This window comes from Talpa europaea (assembly GCF_964194135.1).
Source record: "Talpa europaea genome assembly, chromosome: 6".
In the NCBI taxonomy this organism is placed as follows: Eukaryota; Metazoa; Chordata; class Mammalia; order Eulipotyphla; family Talpidae; genus Talpa; species Talpa europaea.
In genome coordinates this window covers 16,603,741-16,624,897 of record NC_140072.1, presented here as the reverse complement: position 1 = coordinate 16,624,897, position 21,157 = coordinate 16,603,741, and positions in this window count along the sequence as shown.

Genomic DNA, 21,157 nt, shown 5'->3' with positions numbered 1-21,157 from the left:
CGTGTTTGACACAGGAGGAGGAGCAGCCCAACATCTGGGTATTGCTGACACCAGAGTTGCTATTGATTCACATCTCTTCCTTGGAGTGGGATAGAAGAGGAATGCAGGAGGTGTGTACAGCATGAACAGCTGAAACTGAGCACTTGCCAGTGGGCCGTGATGAATGAGGGATTTTAGGTGTCTTGTGCTCCTTGTTCATTTTTCTTTGAGGCAGGATGGAAAATCTAAACCTCATCTGCTTACAAGTTTGCTACAATAACCCAACGGATATGTAATTTGCCAGGCAATCCTGTGGATAATGTTCCCCAAATGAAGTTGAATAGACTAGACATCAGGCAAAGAAGAAAGATGGGGGCCTTCCTTGTTGAGCAGCCTAAGTGATGTCCACCACAAGCCAGGACGTGTTGGGCGTGCTCGTGATCCTGGGAAGGTAACTTCAGCTGGAGAATGTGTCACTCCTTTGGCTTAGGCAGATACGTAATTAGGTTAGGAGAAATGCCAGAAAGCAACTTATTGAAAGCTAAGCTCTTGCAAGGCACTGTGGGTAAAATATGCAAAATGCCACTGGTGCAGAAGTAAGGCTCCTGTAGAACAGGTGCAGCATAAAACGAACCTGCCAGGGAAATTGTTAGTTCTGTTTCCTCTTGAAATGGGTTTAATACTTCTTTCCCCCTCCCCACAAACACTGTGGGAGCTCTATTCCCCTCACCACTTAAGGCCCAGAAACAGATGTTCCCTCCTTGCCCCACCAGCTCTTGCCAGTAGGCTGGAAATGGAAAAGAAGTTCCTGATAATTCCATGTCCAGGTCAAGTGTCCCAGCCTGTGTCCACCAGGAAATGGTGCGGAATAGAATGGTGATATGTCATGATTCTGCCCTTTTAAAGTACATTCTTTGGAAGTTAAACAATTTGAATAAGTGTTCCTAATTTGCCCAACTTATTTCTTCTGCAACACCACCACCACACTGTTGTCAGCTGTGGCCTCCATAGCTGGGGTAGATGAAAGCCTGTCCTGACAGTTTCTGCAGCATCTCACAGTTGACTGTTCTGGTCCAAAGTGGCACTGCAAGAGCCAGATGTCAAAACAGCCTCCCTCCCCCACCCCCTCACATACTCCACATATACTAGGGTGTCCCATTAGTTTGGAATCTTGCTATGGTATGAGGCGTGTTGGGTGGGAGCTGGGGAGGTTGTATTCTGCCTGTCTCAGCCTCTTATCATCTACCTGGCCCTCCTTTCTCCTTTCTCCCTCATTCTGTTCTTTGCCTTTTCTTTTAGAAAGCCTCTTTTTGTCTCATGCACCCCCTTGCGTGAGCCTTGGTGTTAGCAATATCCATGCCCTACAGCTTACACATAACTCAGGTAGCTTCTCCAGTTACACTTTCCTCTGAGATTTGGTATCAGCACCTTTCAGACACTTTGAGGTGGGCATGTCCCCCCACTTTACACTTGAGAGTGAGACTTAGAATGAGATGAGTTCTGAAGGTTCACACAACGGGGTCTAAATGAAGTGTTCAGCCCCAGACCCCATGCTGTATATACCCACAGCTCCCAATGCTGTTAAGAGCCCCAAATAAGGGTGTCATGGCCCTTTATCTACAGGATCTCTCTGGTGGTCAGGTTTCATCCCATTATTACATAGTGCTTTACCTCCTTTAGTTAATAAAACTTGTGAGTAACCTACTTAAAGGAGAGGAAGCTTCGTTTCTGAGAGGGAAAGGACTTGGCTAAAAGGTAAGAGCAGACCCTAGTCTGAAACCCAGGCCTCTGCCACCATACTTGTTGTTCCTTACACCACTGCAGCTGCTGTCAGCGTGTTATGGATTCCTGGGGATTTCTACTTGGATTTTCTTTTTTGTGGGATAACCACTTTTATATGTTCACTCAGGTAGGCAGTCAGGCAGCCAGAGTGGATGGGTGGGTGTGTGTGTGGGTGGGTGGATGGATGGATGGATGGATGGGTGGATGGATGGATGGATGGATGGGTGGGTGGGTGGGTGGGTGGATGGATGGATGGGTGGGTGGGTGGGTGGGTGGGTGGATGGGTGGATGGGTGAATGGATGAGTGGGTGGATGGATGGGTGGATGGATGGGTGGGTGGGTGGATGGATGGATGGGTGGATGGGTGAATGGATGAGTGGGTGGATGGATGGATTGATGGGTGGATGGATGGGTGTATGGATGGATGGATGGGTGGATGGATGGATGGATGGATGGATGGATGGATGGATGGATGGGTGGATGGATGGATGGATGGATGGATGGGTGGATGGATAGATGGATGGATGGATGGGTGGATGGGTGAATGGATGAGTGGGTGGATGGATGGATTGATGGGTGTATGGATGGATGGATGGGTGGATAGATGGATGGATGGATGGATGGATGGATGGATGGATGGATGGATGGATGGATAGATGGATGGATGGATGGATGAGTGGGTGGATGGGTGGGTGGATAGATGGGTGTATGGATGGATGGATGGATGAGGGGATGAAGGGGAGAGTGAGGGGGAGGGAGGGATGAAGGGAGAGAAGAAAGAAGGAAGAAGGATATTAAATATCTAAAGCATATTCTGGCCAATTTCACAGCATTTGTACTACAAATGAGGTGTCCTTTCTTGAGCCACTCAGTTCTTCTTTCTGGGGAGAGGGGCCCAGGGCAAGAGGGTGTGGGCATCTTTCACTGAGGCCCTGAAATTGGGCCCACGATGGGAGCCAGACCCGTGCGCCAGAGGACCCTCATGGAGTAAAGCGGGTCTCTCTCCTTGGCAGCTGCCCTCTGGTGTCTTTGATGGGCTGGCCACCATGTGTGCTTTCCTCCAGGTCCAGGGAGGTCATCGACCTTCTCTCTGCATTGGTCCCAGCCTCCTGTATGCACACTGCGCAGGACCAGCTGGCTGCAGGCTGCTAGACCCCAGAGCCTCCAGGTTGGGATGGGTCTGGATTCAGGTCCTGACAGCCAGCTGGTCAGCCTTGGGCTTGGACCCATAAGGCCCAGTGCCAGAGTCCTGCTGGCTGGTCAACCTCACCAGCCTCCAGGCTGAGTCTGAGTCCAAGTCCGGGTCTAGCCAGCTGGTCGACCTTGCAAGCCTCTAGGCCAAGGCCAAGTCTGGAGCCAGCCAGGAGAGAAAAGAAATCCAAGACTGACTGCAGCTCCCTCTACTCCAAATGTGCCAACATTGCGCCCCTGGACATGTGGTAACCCCCTCCGTCCTGCCTCCCCAGTGGGGCATGTCTAGGGCCCACCTCCCATTGACCCTACTGGCCATGGCTTCCACAGACTCCCTCTGTGGACACCCCTTCTCCTCTTGTCCCGCCCTGGGGTCTGAATCCCTCTGGCAGGCAGGGGGCCTGGTGAGGGGAGAAGTTGGGGATGAGGTGCCCCAGGCCAACAGAAAGGCACAGACTAACCTCCCTTCTAAAGTGCTCCACTTGGCTTTTCAAGACAATATTTAACCCGGACTGGAGAGGGTAATTGACTGGGCAACAGATTCTGCTTTTCCCGAACCTGCCCCTGGCCCAGCTCAGGTCTGGGTCTGTCCTCGCCAGGAGCAGGAAGAAGGTTGAGTCTCTCCCACAGGTCAGCAGTGAACTGAGATAGTGGGGTCTTCACAGATATTTTCTTCCCTTCCCTTGGCCTTTTGTGACACGGACCCTATCATTAGACAGGCTGTGAAGCAAAGCAAATAAACAGTTTGAAAGGAACTCTTATTTAATATTGAAAAAAAACCATCCCAACTCAGAGAAGCCGGAAATGTTTCCAACCTATCGAATTTGATTATCTGACGGTGAACAGGGAGACCCAGTCATTTAAAATGAATGCTCAGATATTTGGCAAATTTGATGATTCAGTTGTTTGGGAGGAGCCCCCCACCCCCCCAAAAACATCCTACCCCCTCTCCTCCCACCTGCCTCCTCTCCCTCAGCAGCAATGCCCATGCTTCCTTCCTCTTCTCTCTGCACATTCTGATGAATTGCTTGTTAATTGTTCTGTATTTTTCCCCTTAGATGTGACTGTTTCCAAGGTCAGGGGAAGGCATGGAGTCAGAGAGGCCCCATCCGTCCTCACATGTCAGAAGGAGGGTCTCTCCCCCTTGTGGTGATCAGCCCACTTCCTCATACTCCTGCAGGGCTGCTTTTGACTTTGGCGGTGAGCATTGCTCAGAAACACAGCCCTTATCCAGCCAGGAGCAAAGACGACCGTGGAACAGACAGCAGAACAGAACGAAGGAGAATAGGAAGCAGAGGATATTATTATTGTCCTCTGGGGCAGCTTGTAGAGGAGAAAACCTGGCAATGAGTGCACAGGAAGCAGTAACCGGCGGATATAATCCCAGCAATAGGAACACTGGGACATATTGTTCAGTGCTTTCCGTTGAATTACAAAATAAAATCCTGGTGGACAGGGACCCTCTTCTCACCAGCTCATGCCCTGTCCTCCCTGGAGCTGCCGCGTTCACAGCAGAGTTGTCTTTTAGCTGCTGCTGAATGAGTTTTCCTCCGGCGCAGTTGTGCTCATGTCCTTCTCTTGTTTAGGAGCCTGCAGGGCTCCCTCTTGTCCGTGGAGTAGAGTGAATTTGGCATTCAAGCTCGATTTATTATCTTCTCCTTGACTGGCCCCCTCCTGCTCTCCACCTACTGCTCACGCTTCCCTACGCACACCCTGCCCTTCAGCCAGATGGAACCACTGTGTCCCCCCCAAGCCTCTCCCCATTCTGTCCCCATTCATGCCCTTTCTCTTCCCTTCCTCAGATGCTCTAGCCCCGTCGGCACAGTGCTTCCATTCTTCTCGTGATTCTGCAGCCCTGGTGAAATGACTCTTCCTCCTTTGATTCCTCTCCCAGACCGGAGAACCCGTCTTCCTCTGGGCTCCCCAGTGCTATGCCTTTCTTATGAGACCTAGCACCTTCCACTTCATACTGCAGTTGCTTGAGAGGGGTTCCTTTCTGCAAGCTTACCTCCTGGGTTCTTTGAAAGCAGGGGTAAGTGATTCCTTGCCTCTGCTCTGGGGCCAGGCAGGACGCATTGCACGCAGTAGGCATCATGAATGTTTGAGCGAGTGAAAAGTTACTTGAGGCAGGGCTGAGTGGTCCTTGGCCGACTCTGGCATCCCATGGCTGCATCTGTCCCTCCTTTCCTTCCTTCTCAATTCTTTTAATTTTTGCTCTTCTTTCTTTTTTTCCCTCCCCCTCGCCGCAAGCATTGGTGCTCAAAAATGACTCTGTTAGGAGTTTTTCTTAGTCCCAGACAACTTTTAAAGAACAGCAGCAATAAAGACCCTGTACTTAACATGGTCTGTTATCATGGAAATAGGAACCTTTTTTCATATGATGCTCATTTGCTTTGGAGATTACTATTTGAAAATATGCATTCATGAGTGTTCCCCTTTCTCCTCTGGGACGCAGTAATAGCTCTTTCCTGGCTGCTGTCTCTCACCTCCATTTGTCTCTGTCTCCCACAGGGCATTAAGCGTGGAGCAGGCAGGTAGGCACCTGAGCCTCTTGTCTTGCTATGTTCCCACTAAGGGCCCCATCTCTTTGCAGTCAAGATTACTGGGACTTAAAGAAGGTTTGATTTGACTTAGAGAAATGGGGAATCAGCAAGGCACTAGGAAAAGAGAAGCAGGTTGGCTCTGACTTGGTCTGCCACACAGTGGGATGTGGGAACATCTACCAACATCTAAGGGATGCAGTTTCCTTTTCTGCACAGTGAGGGAAGGGGTCAGAGGAACTCAAGGTCTTTTCTATATGAAACACCCCAGAATTTCTGATTGCAATTTAATCTGAAAAAACTGCTGTGGTGCAGCCTGAGCTGGGACCAGGAGGTGGCAGCACCTGGGCCTTTTGGAGTCTCTAACCTCAGCTGCCGCCCAGGGTCTGGCTGTCCCTGCCCTGAGCCAGGGTGGACATTCCGTGCTCCCATTGGGCTTCTTCATTACATCACACTGCCCCACTGCAGGTTGCCTGTAGTCTGCTGGGTGGTGACAGCTCACAGGACTGCCAAGGCTTGGGTACAGGAAGCACTTATGCTCCTCTGCCCGAGCTTGACTTCACCTGGCATGACACATGCAGACCAGGCACACTCATCCCCAACGAGGCCCCAGTGACCAGGGCTCATATCCGGGCAGCTCGCCGGAACTCCTTGACGCAGGATGGGGTCTCCCCCAGGGCACATGAGAGCTGCAGCAGTGAGTAAGCGCCTGCGTTCGCCCACTTTGCACATTCACTCCTGTCTCCCAGGGACCCCTGTGCTGTTTCTAACAGCTGCATTTGCTCAGGGCAAAAATGAAAATGCCTAATGCCAGCCATGACTGATCTGGGCAGAGAGAAGATGACTTGGGACTGTCCATCAAACTTGTGGGGAGCTTTTATTAAATGAAGCACTTTTAGTAAATGCAATAAAATATCCAAATTGCAAGCAGCTTTGAGCTGATCTAGTATCTAGTTCAGTGATTCTTAAACCCTACAGGACCTCACCTGGGATACTTGTTCAAAACACAGATTTCCTGGGGGTATAGCTCAGTGGTAGAGCATTTGACTGCAAAACACAGATTTCCGGGCCCCACTGAGTAAGATTTTTTGGTGCTGGAACCCAGTGATTTGTGTGCTTAACAAGCTCTCAGGCGTGTATAATGTAGCTGTCTGCAGCAAGGCATTTCGGAGCCACCATCTTGGTTGTAGCAGTGCATTTAGGGACTCTATTAGAAACACAGCTCGGGTCTCCCTGGTGGCACAGGGGTTGAGCGTCGCACTGTGAAGCTGTCCACAGCCTCTGCAGTGTGGGTTCGATACTGGCCAGCAGGGGAGAAACCCACATGGTGGGGCAGACCTCTCCTGTCTCGCCCGCTGCTCCCCTTAGCAGTATTTTTCGTCAGTCTGCCTGTTGTGTTCCCCGCTCTGTCTCTGGTGAATCCTCTCACCCTCCCACACATCTGGCCTGCATTCCGGGTCTTGTATAAATAAATAAATATTAAAAAAAAAAAAAGAAAAAAGAAACACAGCTCTCTGGGGTGTGGCCCAGCACTCTTTTGACAAGCTCTCCAGGTCTGGGGGTGACCGCCTCATCCTGTTTACCTGAGACTGACTTAGGCAACTCTGATGTCCTGGGCCTTGCTCAGTCCTGGCAACACCATGTTGCTTGGGCCTATGCAGTGACTCTTGTGCTAACATTTGAGAAGCACTAGAAATAGTTGATTTCCCCGTTGAGGAAATGGGACACAGAGCAGGTGGCTGTTTGCCAGAGGACACAGTGAATTAGTGGCAGGGATGGCACAGGGCTTCCCACCCAGAGTCCTTGCTGCTTTTGGAAACATTTTGCTGCAAGTAGCTGCCACACTCTTTCCTGCTCTCCAGGAGGAGCTGAGCCTGGAGGAGTTCATTATGGAGTGGCCATTTTCAGGGTGAATTATCTGCACTCTGTGGTCTTACTTGAGCGAGGTGTGCAGCAGTGCAGGTGGAGGTGCCATTAGACTTTAATGAATCCGGCAAGGGTTCTCTTGGCCCGCGTGGGGAAGGTGATTTACAATTTAACAAATTTCATTTGGCCATACTCCCTGGGATAGTGGCGGCTGAGACGGGAAGCCTTGAGAAGGGATTACTACCAGGGGCTGTGATTGGCTTGAGTCAGGATCCCTGGCTGCCCGACTGCCTGTTGGGCTCCCCCAGAGCCTCCGGGACCAATCCTAGTGTGAACCTCTTTGTTCTTTTGCCAGTGACTACCGATGTGTGCCAGGCTATACCTGATTTTCAACTCCAGATTTGATTTGTTTGTTCCATTGTGCATAGCATTACCAATTAGCTGGAATGGAACACCAGGCCAGAAGGCACTCATAATACTGCGGTTCTCAAACTAGAGCATGCAGCAGATTCACCCAGAGGGCTTGTTAAGACACAGATTGTGGGATCCCCAGCCCTCCTTGTTCTTGCGGATATTGTCTTGGTGCCCAGAGTTCCTGCTTGTCAGCTAGGGCAAGGGTCATGCAGGGGGCTTCTCACCAAGGGCAAAAAGTCCTGGTATGAGGAACATATTGGGAAACCAGTCTAAGGGCTTTCCTAGCTGCAAAAATTTTACTTACAGGGCCTCCCTGGTGGCCTAGGGGTTAAGTCTCAGTGCTATCACCACTGTGGCACGAGTTCAATCCCCGGACAGGGAACTGACCCACATGGTGCAGCAGACCTCTCCTGTTTCGCCGCTACTCCCCTCAGCAGTGTATTTCAGTAGATCTGCCTGTTCTGCTCCCCACTCTGTCTCTGGTGAATCCTCTCACCCCCACCACCCCCCGCACCTCTGGCCTACACCCTAGCTCTTGTATGTGTAAGTACATAAAAATAAATCTTAAAAAAAATTTTACTTACACTGTAGATAACTGGCTTCACATGATGTCATCTCATCATCACTCTTCCCCTTTCTTCTGTGTTCTCGTGTGTAGACTAATATTTAAAATCCCACAAATAGACAATAATTCTTTGGAGATAAAGATTTAGCTTCATTAATATATAAATATCTAAGGTTGGGTTGGGGAAGAAAACTAAGACTTATTCAGAATCTCTTGTTCCATCTATCACCAGAGTGATGCATTAAGTCTTACTAGTCATTTGTGCTTAAATCCTCTTAATTGTGGTGTCTGTGGTACCAGAGTCTTGTGGGTTCCTTGCCACCTCCCTGGCCATCCTCCTCAAGCCTCTTCACTAGCTGCTTCTCTTCCTCTGGGCTTGCCTCTGGGCATTGTGATGTCCCTCTGGGAGAATCTCATCTACCCCCAGGTACCCCCTTAGCTCCAGCCCCCATCATTATGCTCATAACCCCCAGACTCAATCCTCAACATGGGCCTCTTCTCCAGGCCCCAGCTGTCTACCTGACACCTCGCCTGGATGTCTGCACAGGCCACAGGTGAAACATGCCTAAAGCCACATTATTTGTGAATCTTGTCCATTTCTCTGTCTCCTGGCCTCTTCCCTAGGCTAGGCCACCACCCAGCACCTGTCTTCTGGAGAATACAATGGTTTTCTTCTACATTATTCCACAGCAGCCAGATGTTGTTCTTAAAATGCTAGGCAGACAGTGTGTCCCAAACCAAAACCTTTCAGAGATAACTCATCCTCATGCCCCTTCAGTCTCATCTCATCTCAGCCATTGCTTTCCCACTCTTGCCATGTACTTGCACTGGATTCCTGGAGCACAACACATCTTGTCACACTTTTGTATGTTGTTCCCTCTGCTTGGAATGGATGTTTTGTCACTGTTGTGGTGTGACTGGCTCCTTGTCATCCTTCAGGTTTCAGCTTAAACATCCCAATCTTAAAATGTTCCCCTCTGACCGTTCCCTGGTAAATAGACGCTTGGTGACTTGTCATTTTCTATTTCAGCAACTTGTTTATGTTCCTCTCTGACCTTACAAACTGTAGTTATTTTATACTTCCAGTCTGATTATTTGTCTCTTGTCTGGCTCCTCCGCAGCTCTTGGGCTGCGGGCTCTGCAAGGGCAGAGCTGACTCACTGTCTGGTGCCCAGAGCAAGTCCTTAAGAGAGTAGGTTTGTCGGATTCTATCTGGAGAGCATAATAATGGTGGGCAAGAAGGAAGGAGAGAAGAGAGGGAGAGAGAGAAGGAAGTCTTCAGACATGGGAGCCATGAATACCGGCAGCTTTTAAAATCTCTTTATCTCTGGCAGTTTTCATGTCACTGTGAAGTATCTATTGGTCAAAGAAAGTAATAGGACCAACCCAGATTCAAGGGGTGGAGAACAAAGCCACATCTTAATGGGAAAATTACAAAGTTTCATGGGTAAATTTTTAACAAGTGTGTATTTTATTAGTCCAGAAATGCACTTTATGTACTTGAAATTTTTAGTACATAAATGTAGAAGACATATCCTTTTTAAAGATAATATTTGGAGATAATATTTGGAATACAGGTAGATTCCCAGCAAATTATCCCATAGATTATGAATCATGGATATAACGAATGTTCTTAAATGTGTTTTTAAAAATAACCATAACAATACTATGTATTGAGTGTTTATCTGTGTGAAGCACCATTAGAAATTATTTTTTAAAATTAAATTTTGATAGAGGGCCTCCCCTACTGGCGCGTGCGGTTGAGCACAGTGCTGTGAAGCTGTCCACATCCTCTGCAGTGTTGGTTCGATCCCGGCCGGCCAGCGAGGGTCCCACATGTTGCAGCAGACCTCTCCTGCTTCGCCCGCTACTCTCCTCCACAGTGTATATCAGTCAGTCCTGTTCCCTGCTCTGTCTCCGGTGAATTCTCTCACTGTCCCACACATCTGGCCTGTACCCCGGTTCTTACATAAATAAATAAATCTTTAAAAAAATAAATTTTGATAGAATTTTAGATGTACAGAAACATTGCAAAAAATAGTATATAGAATTTTAATATACCCTTCATCCTGCTTTCTCTAAGTGTTAACATCTTATACAGCCATAATACAATTCCCCAAACCAGGAAATTGGCAGTGATGCAAGACTATTAAATAATCTACAGATGTTATTTGAATTTCATCAGTTTCTCTACTTGTTTTAGCCTAGGATCTCATCCAGAATTCCATGTTGAATTGGCACACCTCACTGTCTCCTCCAAGCCAGCAGTTCCTTGGGCTTTCTTTGCCTTTCATGATCTCGGCACTTTGGAAGAGTCCATGCCAATTATTATGTCAGTGGTCTCTGAAGTTAGGATTGTTTTCTCCTGAATGGATTGACCTTAAGTATGTTTGTGAAGAAAACCACAGTTGTGGTGTGGAGCCCTTCTTAATGTGTTGTGTCTGGGACATGGCGTTGATTTGTCTCATTACTGGAAATGTTAACTTTGACCATATCACTGCCAGGTTTATCCAATGTAAAGTCATTATTTTCTCCTTAAAATTAATAAAAATTAACACATTTGTTAACTTATAATCAATAACAATCTTCTGGGTAGATACTGTCCTGTGTCTCAAGACTTTCTCATTTTCCATGCTCTTATTTTATATTTTCTGTGCTTTATCTCTCTGTTCCAAATTCTGGATAATTGCTACAGATTTATCTTCCTGTTCCCTAATTTTGTCTTCACTTATGTCTTCTCTGCCACTAAACACATCAGTTAAACTTTTAATTTCAAAGTCTCTAATTGGTTCTTTGAAGGATTTACCCATTTGGAAAAAATCTCTCATTTTTTGATAACATTTCATATTTTACTTTTAAGAAGATTTTAAGTATATCTTTGCCCTTTACATTTTTCTTTTTATACTGTTTCCCCCACATGGAACTTCTTTGCTATATTGGAGAGTTACCTCTTAGTGTTCACCATTTCTGACACCTGGTAATTCCTGCTTCTGTATTCATTTTCAGTGATGCCATTCTCTCTGTGACCCTGGGACAAATTGGCTTCTTCCCAGGTAGCTGGTGTTCTCTCAGCTGGTGTCATTGGTTGATTCGTGGCATGGTGACCCATAGGTCTCCCATCTAGGTATTGTATTGTCTTTAGGGGTGCAGGATACACTATACAATCTTATCTCTATTTATAGAAAGTTTCTATTTTTTTTGGGGGGGTGGTATATATAAAGCCTCAAGCTTTATATTCACAAAAGTTTCCTCTATGTGCATTTATTAAAATAAAATTTTAGGGGCTTGAGGTGCAAAGAATGGAAAGTGAATCCATGCATGATACTTGATATATACTATGTACTATTCTAAGTACTTACCATATCTTAACTTATTTATTCCTCACAGCATTCCTATGAGGAATTACCCATTTGGTAATTGACCCAAATAGGTATTATTCTCTAGCCCCATTTTCTAGATGAGGAGAAGGAACGACACAGATGTTAAGTGACTTCCCCAAGATCACAGAATCAGAATATTTCCAGACCAAGAGCTTTTGAATCAGATAGAAGCTTTTTGGTTCCTCCCTTTATCAGCCAAGCATGTCCAGCTTCTATAGCCCCAACTCGCAAAGGCAACAATCTTCAACTCAAGTGAAAGCCCAAAATCACAGAGACTGGAATTTTAAGAGTGAATATAAAGTTCGAGGCCTACCCAATAATCAACAATTATTTCTACCAGTATGACCTGCATGACCATCAGGGCACAGTGGCACTGGATCTGGGACCTAGTTCTTCCCTGCTCTGTCTCCCCCTTCACCTGCTGCTCTAGGACTATGTTGTTGAAACAAGATTATGGTAGGAACCAGTTCCCTGTGAGACCACAGGCAAGGGGTTTCTCCTCTGCACCTGCTTCCCCATGTGTAAATGAGTGAGGGCTGAGGGTGCACTGGAAGAGAGAATCTTTACATATTTTTACTTTTCTAGCTCTGTGGACTCTCTGAAGCTTTAATTTACACATGATCCTATTTTCATCATTGAAAAAATTTTGTAATTTTCTTTCAGAGTCTTTTGACTTGTTTCTATTCCCTTTATTTACTTTTCATTTTGTGGAATTAATCAGTAAAAATTAAATTAATACATCTGGTTAAAAAACTGATTACTATGCATGTGCTCAAAATGAAAATCACTGTGCTGTTTTCCACTTCTGCTCCCTAGACAACGAGAGGACAAAAGCCACTCAGGACTGGCTCTGACTTAGTTGTACTGGAGGTTATTTCCATGCCTCTGAATAACGTGCATGTTGCCGTTACTGATTTACGAGCACTAGACATCACCCATCCTGCTTTGAAAGATGAGTAGCTTGGCTGTTATGGTCTAGGGTGAAAGCTCTTGTCCCCGCCTGTGATCTTGGCTGAATCCCCTGGGCCACGCCCGTCTGCCCTCCCAGCAGTGTGTGGCTGCTCTGGCACTGTGGGGCCTTGTTCAGCTGACGATGGTGGCACTAAGGGCGCTGCAGACAGCTCATGACTACCCTCCGAGGAGGGACTTTCTACTCTGGGGAACAGTGGCTTGGTTTTTAGAGAGGTTAATCAAGAGGGAGTGCAGTGATTGTCTCAGATCAGCACACTGTTTATTGCTCCCCAGAGGGCCCTGTGGCATTGGGGAGCCAAGGAATAGGAGCTGTTTTACTATAATTGATGTGTGCTGTTGTTCCAAACAGTGGGAAATAGCAAGGTCACCTCATATAGGAACAGCCATGTGCCCAGAAGTCCTCTGGCCATGCCCAGTGACTGGCATGGAGAAGTTTGGGAAGTGACCTATGTCATTGCAGCAGGCCAAGTTTCTTCCATCCTGTTGGGGACCAGGAGAACATTTGGAACCTTAGGAGGCAGGGACTGTGGAGGGGGGCTGGGAGCAGGTGGCTGCCCTCTGACAATTAGATTGCAGCACTGGAGGCCTGCAGGGAGGCCTGAGGTCACAGAGAGGAACCCTACAACTCTCATCATCTTTCTTGCCATGGTAGCTAGTAGTTCAGATGTCACTGCCACATGACTGTCAACTCAGGATGGTTCTAGCAGAGCACACAGCAGCATGGCTGATCCTATAGCTGTTATGCCTCCAAGGTCACCTAGTTAGCCTGGTCTTACAGCTACAGTGAAGAGAAGCACTTGATTTCATAATAGTGGAAGATGATCGGCAGTTATCAAGAGCAAAGAACGCATATGAAATTCTCTGTGAGTTTAAACAAATCTTCACATGAGACACTTGACTTGTAAAAGGAAGTTTAAGTGGTTCAAGGATGAGCTGTTGGCTGACACTGAAGGATTCGTGAAGGTCAGATACATAGTACAAAATAGGGGCCATCATCAGCAAGACTGATGAAAATTTGAAAAGGTCAGAAATTTGGTTTGTGCAAATAGACAATTATCTGTGAGAATGATGGTTGAGGATGTACATTGAGATGAAAGAACAGATTCATTCTGAGAGAACGGTCAAAGACAACAGTTTTTTTTGGCTCCCATACTGTGTATTTGATCAGTGATCAGAAACAGTTACAACTTGGCACTTGCTGGATATCTCAAGGGAAGTTGGATGCAGTAAGGGATTTTTGAGGGAAACAGTAAATGGTCAATACCTTCTCTCTCTGCTTTATTTCTTTCGTCTACTCACACTCACACTTTTTCATTTGCAAGCATTTATTAAAAAAAATAGTGATAATTCCATCTCTCTGGTTGTTATTCAAATTAAATGAGATTATATTCATGAAAGGGCAGCACAACTGAAAATTTTAGGGAGCTTGACAAGGAAGGGGGGAGAGGAGGCACCATAGTATCTTGATGAGAATATGGCTTTGGTATCAGGTGGGGTGGGGTCTGACCCCTACTCTGTCAACTGTAAATAATTCACTTAACACCTAGAGTTTCATATTCTTCATCCATAAAATGGGGATAGCAATTCTCACTTGCGCAGGTGTGTGACTTAAAGCTAAAATGAATAACATATGGGAAGACTTTGCAAATGCTAAAGCACTATATAAGTGTGAGGAATTATAAATATGATTATTATCACTTGGGCCCCCAGTTTATGGGATTAAAGTTCAGCTGCTCTAGTGACGGATGAATGAGAATACATGAATGATTGGCCCCAAGGTACACTTTTCCTCCTTGCCATCTATCACCAATACATATTTGATTTACTTTTAAAATCTGGCAACACTGAAAGCCATTAATCCAAATAAACACTCAGCACTTTGCAAAGCGAAATGTTTTCTATCCAGAGCCTCCACCTGATCTGTGATGCTTGCCTTGCACATGTGCTGACAGACCCATTCACTGTCAGTGCTGTCTGGAATGACCTGCTCATCAGTCAGGTGGCCACTGTGCATGGAGGAGCTTGCTGGAGCTGTAGGCAACTACTGAGAAAGGACATTGTCCCAAAGAGCTGACAAACTAAGAAATACTGTTGTTTTTGCCTGTCCATCTTTTATTCACCTTCTTCCCATAAGAAAACTTCAATGTCTTTTTGTTAACCACCCTTTCCCCACTCATTCCATTGTGGTATTTGTGATACTGACCTCAACACTTTGCTGTATAAGTTGGCATGAAACCCAGGTCTTCTAACCAGAGAGAGTCTTAGTGATTAGCTCTGGGTTGGGTAAGTCATCTTGGCCCATTGAATGTTAGACACAGAGCTCAAATATTGAGGGAAAAATATCATTCCATTGTGGTATTTGTGATACTGACCTCAACACTTTGCTGTATAAGTTGGCATGAAACCCAGGTCTTCTAACCAGAGAGAGTCTTAGTGATTAGCTCTGGGTTGGGTAAGTCATCTTGGCCCATTGAATGTTAGACACAGAGCTCAAATATTGAGGGAAAAATATCATTTTTGAGCTTCAGGGTAACCATAAATAGCTTGTTGGTGATATTTCTGATCACCAGGATATAACAGCACATGAAGCTTACTACAAACAAATGAATTTGTCCTGTTTACTTGTTCATTTGCTTAGTATAGACAGATGCATATATGCATAGTATAGACATGTGTATGTCCCATAACTATTTATAACTATGTTCATTCCTTTAGTCTATTCTTCATTTATTGGGTGGCTCCATATATCAGACTTTGTGCAGACCATATTTTGATGACCAAGACATGGGCTCTCTCTTCATGGAGCTTGCAAACTAGAAGGAGAGACATAGATTATTTAAATACAATATAGTAAATACGAGTGATATATGCATGAAGCATTAAAGAACATAAATTAGAAGCCCTTAACTCACCTACCTTGAAGCTACTTAAGGGCTGAATATGTATTATCCAGGAAGTGATGTGGAAGAGACATACATTTGGTTTAAACTTCTGACATAGAGAATGGGGTGTATGTGTATTAATGTTTGGGATCAGAGGATAACAATAAGCATATCTAAGTTTCTGGAACAAAACTGCAAAATGTCATTGACAGAAAAAATGAATGTTAAAGAATATGGAGAATGAAGGTATAAGAGAGGGAATTAGGATGATAATAGAAGTCCTTTTTAGCCATGGGCTTCTCTTGAGTTTTGACTATATAATGCTTTTTTTTTTTTAAAGTTGGATTTGGTTTGCTAATATTTTGTTGAAGATTTTATGTCTAGATGCATAAGTGATATTAGTCTGTATTTGCTGTGATGTCTTTGTCTGGTTTTGGTATCAGATAATACTGGTATCAGGGTAATACTGACCTCATAGAATGAAATTAAAGTGTTCTTTTGTATTCTGTTTCTTGAGGCAATTTGTGGCAAGTTGGTGTTACTTATTTACATGATTGGCAGAATTCACTGGTGAAGCCATCTGGTTCTAGATTTCTCATTGTGGGAAGCTTTTTTAAAATTATTACTAATGCAATTTCTTCACTTGTTACAGATCTGTTCAGATATTTTATTTCCTTGTTGATCATTTCTTCAGTTTTCCTGTCCATTATTGAAAGTGGAATATTAAGTCTCAACTATTACTTTTGTTTTGTCTATTTCTCCTTTCAATTTGTCAGTTTTTGCTTCATGTATTTTGAGACTCTGTTGTTAGGTACATATATACTTATAATTGTTATATCTTCTGGATGGATTTACTCTTTATTATTATAAAATGTCATTGTCTTTAGTAAAAAATTTTGTCTTAAAGTCGATTTGTCTCATTTTTGTATAGCTTTTAGTTACTGTTTGCTTGGTGTATATTTTTTCACCCTTTCCTTTCAACTTACTTGTGTCTTTGAATGTAAAGTACATTACTTGTAGACAATATATAGCTGATCATGTTTTTTTTTTAAATTCATTCTGCCAGAATCTTCTTTTTAAATTAGGAATTTATTCCATTTATTTTTAACACAATTCCTTATAAAGTTTTATACCTTATAAAGTTTTATAAATCCTTATAAAGGATTTATACTGCCATTTTTTCTATTGTTTTCCACAACTTAATTTACCCCCTTTATTACTTCATTAATGCCTTCTTTGTTAACTATTTTCTAAGGTATCATTTTATTTTCTTTATTATTTCTTTTCCTGTATTTTTTTTCCTTCCCTGTATTTTTGAGTTATTTTCTTAATGATAAACTTGGGGATTATAATTAACACCTTTGTTTATAGCAATGTATTTCAGATTAACATCAGCATAATTTAAATGGTATATGAAAACTTTGCTCTTATATAACTCCATTCCTCCCTCCATGCTATTTGCCATAAAAATTTCATCTTTATATAGTTTATATGCCCATCAGTACAGATTTGTAATTATATACAATCATCTCTTCCATCAGATGGGAGGAAAAAGAGTCCCAAACAAAACACATTTATGTTTTCTCTTTTTCATTTTTTTTCTTTTTCTTTTCTTTGGTGTTTCTGTTATATTTAGCTATATAGTTTCCTTTACCAATATTCTATCTTTTTGTGTATTGGAGTTACATATTGGTGTCTTTTCATTTTAGTCTGAAGGATTCCCATTGGTATTTCAGCAGGTCTGCTAACAAATTCTGTTTTGTTCACTGAGTCTTCAGTGAAATTCACTGATTGTTCAGTGAACTATTTTCAAGTTTACTTATTTTTTCTTCTGTCTTCTCAAATCTGTTTTTTGGGCCCCTCTAGTGACTATTTTTATTTTGGGTATTACACTTTTCAGTTCTAGAAATTCTGTTGGTTCTTCTCAAAATAATTTATTGATAACTTTTTGGGGTATGACATCATCCTTATACATTCCTTTAGCTCTTTAAATTCGATTTCCTTTGACATTTTATTAAACTAGCATATTTTAAAACTTTTGTCTAGTAAGAACATATCTGGACTTCCTCAGAGACAATTTCTGTTGATTGCTTTTTTCCCTTTATTTTTGCTATACTTTCTGATTTTTGCATGTCTCATACATTTGTTGAAAACTGGGCATTTCATTTAATGTAGCAACTCTGGAAATCAGATTTTTCCCATCCCCATTATTGCTGTTTGTAGTTATTATTGTTAGTCTCATGGTTTTCTGAACTAATTCTTCAAGCCTATATTCTTTATCATGGGTGATCACTGAGTTTCTGCTTTTAGCTTAATGGACATTTACTGACTAGCAGAGATTTACTCAAGTGCCTGGAAATACTCCCAGTCATCACTGAAGGGCTCTCTGTGAGTTTTGAGCTATGGTTTTAGCATTTAGACAGGTAGTAGGCAAACTGTGCCTTAGGCTTTCCTTCCTTACACAGAACCTCAAGATCAACCAGCAGTGAAATCTTGGTAGGGCCTTCTCAGGTCTTCCCTGAGTGTGTGTGTGCACAGGACTACACATGCTTGTGGCTTCTAGATTCTCAGTAATGTTTCTGCAGTCTTCAAGGCTCCCTCTGGATGTCTCATTTCCCAGTTGTCCTTTTAAACTTTTGGATGAATCTTGTTTAACTCAACTGTTATCAACCTCAGGCAGTTGTGATGTTTAACAGTTGCATCTGATTGTTTTTAATAAATGCCCCCTGGGAAGACTGTTCCCACCTGTTGAGCACCAAGGCAGGTTAAATAGCAGGACTTGTGAGTGACATCATCCTGGAACTTCAAGATGGGTCACATATTTTCTGTTTTCTGGGAATTAAGCTTTGAAGGTGCTACAATACTGGCCTGCCCTTCCACGCTTGCCAGGATGCTGGTTTTCATGTGCTTATAAACTGTTCGTTTTTAAGGATGTGGATTTGGGGGTAGGGGTAGAGTCTGGAAATAAGGCAAATTAAAATGCCATAATTTCACTGTTTTTACTGAGTTTAGGCCTTTTCCCTTGAATAAATGTTCCCTCTCTTGTTCCAAACCTTTGGTCAATTTCCAGAATTCTGAAAAGAGTTGATTCTGACAATTCTCCCCTAGTGTTCTCAGGGAAAATTTTAAAGGAGGAGAGTATTTTTAGAGTTCCTTACTCTGCCAAATTTGCTGACATTGATGGGGCCTGAGGGTGCTGAGGGATCCCAGAGGTTCTTGACTTCCGTGCAGGAAAGAATTTGTGTGGGAGTCAGAATAGGTGAGTTAGAAATGAGGCTTTTATTGTAAGTGATAGCACATGCTCAAAGAGAGAGTGGGCAGATTCAAAGGAGAACTGCACCTTGGGTCTTAAGGCTGCTGATAGAAATATTTGCCTGAAAGGGTTTTGACCAGTTTTGTTTAACAAGACCTTTGGGCCTATAGCATCCTGCTGGTTAAGCGCTCATGGTGCTCAGTGTGAGATTAAGATTCCAAACTAGGAGGATTTGGCCAACTTTTCTCTGGAAAGTGCAGGGTTTTTTTTTTTTTTTTTTTTTTTAAGAGTTTCTGGATGTTGTGGGTAAAGGGGGGTTGCAGCTGTGCCTCTGTGCTAAATTCCTGTGCTAGCTCAGCGTCACCAGATGGTTTTTTCATAAGGTAGAAGTGAGCACCATGATGAAGAATTCCAAGGAGAATACCACAAGGCAGAGATGGGGTTGCTAAGGAAGGGGGTAGAAGGTGGGATGCCTTGAACACATTTTACAAGAGGAAAGGCATATATCTAGACAGAAAAAAGGAGGGAGTTTTCATGTGACTTGAGAGGCAGCCAGGCTCCCAGGTTCCTAAAATTAGCAGTGTCATCTAGAGAATGATGACTCAACCTGTCATCTAGGACATATGTTCTCATCCTTAAAGAAATGCTTCGTGATGTTATGTCTCCTTCTAGGTACTATTCCAAATTCCTCTTTTCTCATCTGTACTTCTCAAAAGAGTGATAATACAGTCTCTTGCCCTACATGTCATCTTCAACCCACTCAGCTTTGGCTTCCACTTCTGTCCAGAGAGCTGGAGGAAGGACGTCCCAGAAAGAGTTATCCCAGCTTAGGTGGATGGTTCCAGTACCATATGGATCTGGACTCTGGACATGATGAGAAAGGGTGGAGCTGAGACGGATCCATGGAGGATAAATTGGCCCATTTTGGAGACAAATCACCTGAAGAAAGATGTGTGGTTGGAATTCAGCCTGGCAGGAGAGCATGAGGCCACCCCCACCATGATGCTGAGCGATGTAGGGGACCGGCAGATTTGATAGAGGGTCCTGCTCCAATCTTTGGCCTCCTCCCTGCAGCTCTGTCTCTTTATCCTTCTCTTTCTGTGAAGGCCTGTGTAGGGGCAGGAGAACACAGACCAGGATCTCTATGATCCGAGCAGACGGGGTAAAGGAAGAGAGAGTCCTGGAGGGCTCAGTGGCTTTTGCAGGCTTTTATTGGGATTTACCAGGTACACAGCAGGCAAGTCTTCACTCTATCTGGGCTCTCCAGCCTTCTCTCGTGGCCTTTTCATGGTTCTGCTTCTGCTGGTGTCTCCATGACGCCGCCCTTATAAGCCCAGTCTTAGCCCAGGTGAATCTCATCTACCTATGCCCACACCCTACTCCAGGAGTCCGCCATCAGGCATGCATTCGGAACCCCAAGGTTCTGTCATCTTAATGGCGGGAGGGCAGAAAAGCCTGATACTTTTTACCTTACCCTACAGCCTTTTTTCTCTTTTTATTTGTCCTCACAGCTCACATATTTATTTAATATCGGGTTCAACTGCAAATAGAAACTGACTGAAGTATCTAGGGTGTTGTTTCCAAATTCTAGGAACACGGGATCTGAATGCCCTGGCCTGAGCCAGGTGTTTATTTTTGGCCAGATCAACAATGGCTAAGGACTGTATTTGCTTACTACAGATATGGCCGAAGGTCCATTTTTGGATTCAGATGAGAAGGAGCAGCTCCCAGGAAAATGGGGGAGCATTATGGTTTATAAGTTGTTCAGGCATTTTAGCTTCCTCTCTGTACAGTAGGTATAATAACAGCACCTTCCCCAAGGGGTGTCATCTAGGTCATAGGAAGAATATATGCTTGAATAGTGTCTGACATATACTAAGTACATACAAATGTTTGCTACTATTAGTATTGTTACAACTGAGAGATACTGATATACCAAAAATAATCAACCAAGGGAAACATATAAAAAACAACCTGATAGGATTTTTTTACCAATTTTTTTTCCCAGGATAAATACAAAAATATAGAGCATTTCATTTTTAAATTTATCATATTCAAGAAATACACAAAATAATTTAAAAGTACATACTTGTTTGTCTATAATGGCCAGATAAGAAAGAGAAAAAGTAGGGGGGAGAGAGAGAAAGAGATCGATCATGTGAGCAGTAGGTAGTCAGGGGGAGATGAGAGAGACATTAGCTTTGAGAGAGTTAAGAGCTAATTAACACTCATTAAGAAATGATACCAAGGAGGTACTATTCTATCTGTGTTCTCTGAGTACATTGCTGTTCATGTTTTCACTGTGGGACGTTTCCTACATCACGGCCCAGGTT